Below are 2,398 nucleotides of genomic sequence, written 5' to 3'. Positions count from 1 at the left end.
ATGCATGATGGCTATCCAACTTCTTAAAGCTCTTTGTAAAATCAACGTCAGAAAAAAATTCAAGGACTTTTCAGAACACACACATAAGATGTGTGTGTGTGTGTGTGTGTGTGTGTGTGTGTGTTTTTAAAGTAGTCCACTATTGATTGAACCAGAAAGCAGTATAGTCACCTAGGCAAGGCATCTCCAAAGAGTTTAATTTTTTTCTCTTTTCAGGTCAGACGGGTAATACACTGACATTGTAACAAGGTTCAAGGGTGGCGCATCTCACACATGCGCGTGAACACCCAGTCATCGTGTTCGTGAACTACAAAAGGATCACGAATCTCCATAGAATTTCAAGAGAAATGATGCAATCTTCCATTCACTCACCTGCCATTTTTTCACTCAGAAAAGATTTGTTAAAGGCAGCTGCTATGTGCCTGGCACTGTTCCAAAAACTGGGAAACAAAAATATAAAAACAAGGTGCCTGCCCTCAGGAAGTTTCAAATATAAAGTAACTGAATTCTTCTAAACGGTAATAATAAGTCAAGAGCAGCTAATTTCAGTCCTTAAGTTTGTAATTTGTTGTCTGGCAGGTTTGAATAAGACATAACTGCTAACAGGTTGATTTAGTTTGCTCAAGTTTATGTGTTTCTAGTTTTAAAAATATTTTAATGGATCTTCAACAGAGAATGTGAGAAACAAAATAGTTAATTGAAGAATCATGAGAATTACATAAAGTTTAGAGAATAAGCATATTCTGCTAAGTGTGTACATGTGAGCATATATCTATATACAACTAATTACTATATTTCACACAGACATATTCTTATTTAAACTCTAATCTTTCCTAATTCAGGATGGGGAACTATTCTAGCTGCAGATGATTAACAAATGAGGCCGAATGCAGTGGCTCATGCCTGTAATCCCAGCACTTTGAGAGGCCGAGGCAGGCAGATCACCTAAGGTCAGGAGTTTGAGACCAGCCTGGCCAACACGGTGAAACCCCGTCTCTAATACAAATACCAAAAAAATTAGCCAGGCGTGGTGGTGCGCTCCTGTAATCCCAGCTGCTCAGTAAGCTGAGGTATGAGAATTGCTTGAACCTGGGAGGCAGAGGTTGCAGTGAAACGAAATCGTGCCATTGCACTCCAGCCTGGGCGACAGTCTAAAAAAAAAAAAAAAAAAAAAAAAGCAAAGTTTTAGACCTAATCCTGACTCTCTTCATCTGTTTCCTATTGCTTATAACAAAATGTCTGGAAACTGGGTATTGTATGAAGAAAGAAATTTCTTATAGTTATATGGAAGCTGAGAAGCCCAAGGTCAAGGAGGCATCACATGAGGAGAGGGCTGAGTGTGCTAGCTTAGATCTCTTCTTCTTCCTCAAAGCCACCAGTTCCACTCCCACGATAACCCATTAATCCATTAACCTATTAATTGATTAATCTGTAAGTGGATTAATCCATTCATGAAGCCAGAGAACTCATGATCCAATCACCTCTTAAAGGCCCCACCTCTTACATTGCCACATCGGAGATTAAGTTTTAACATGAGTTTTGGAAGGAACATTCAAACCGTAGCACTGCCTTTCTTTTGTGTCACATTGCTCTGAGTCCCAGTAACTACTTTCACAGCAATAACATCACCAAATGCTTGCTGGTCTGCTCCTCAGATGTTTTTAAAATATCCACTTCAGTCTAATTACTAACGTTTAAAGATTTCCATCTCAGCCGGGCGCAGTGGCTCACGCCTGTAATCCCAGCACTTTGGGAGGCCAAGGCAGGCAGATCACGAGGTCAGTAGATCGAGACCATCCTGGCTAACACGATGAACCCTGTCTCTACTACAAAAATACAAAAACCTTAGCTGGGCATGGTGGTGGGCGCCTGTAGTCCCAGCTACTTGGGAGGCTGAGGCAGGAGAATGGCATGAACCTGGGAGGTGGAGGTTGCAGTGAGCCGAGATAGCACCACTGCACTCCAGTCTGGGCGACAGAGCAAGACTCCGTCTCAAAAGAAAAAAGATTTCCATCTCTACCGCTTCTGCTATGTTGCTGCAGTTGATCTTGCATCTTCCATTTATGTCTGTTGTTTGGAGATACTTACCACTATTTATCACCAAAGATACAGCCTGGGAATCTGTATTTTAATTTAAATTGTCTAAGTATGAGACAAGTAATAGAAATGTCATAGGAATGTCTTCTCATTGTAAAAAGTTCAAATGATGTGCATAAAATGAATGCCTTCCTTGACTGTCTTTCCAATGCACATACTCCGAAGATATAATGATTGATACTAGTTAAGTATGAATCTTTTCAGATGCTTTCCTATGCTGTTACATACATATTTGCATATAAATAGTTTTTACCTTTTCTTTTATCAATATTTTGCACAAATAAGGATGTCTGTCACTTGA

At 40.0% G+C, this 2,398-nt stretch overlaps 1 non-coding gene across 1 annotated transcript; it reads right to left on the bottom strand.

Moving 5' to 3' along the window:
* Positions 1–215: 215 nt before the first annotated feature.
* On the bottom strand, positions 216–319 carry LOC112636832. The gene has a single exon (XR_003122303.1). It is a non-coding gene; the product is annotated as a small nucleolar RNA U13 (small nucleolar RNA).
* Positions 320–2,398: the final 2,079 nt, after the last annotated feature.

This window comes from Theropithecus gelada, chromosome 12 (genome assembly GCF_003255815.1).
Source record: "Theropithecus gelada isolate Dixy chromosome 12, Tgel_1.0, whole genome shotgun sequence".
Taxonomy (NCBI): domain Eukaryota; kingdom Metazoa; phylum Chordata; class Mammalia; order Primates; family Cercopithecidae; genus Theropithecus; species Theropithecus gelada.
Note: the sequence above shows the minus strand (reverse complement) of the source record. Positions and strands in the feature narration are given on the sequence as shown.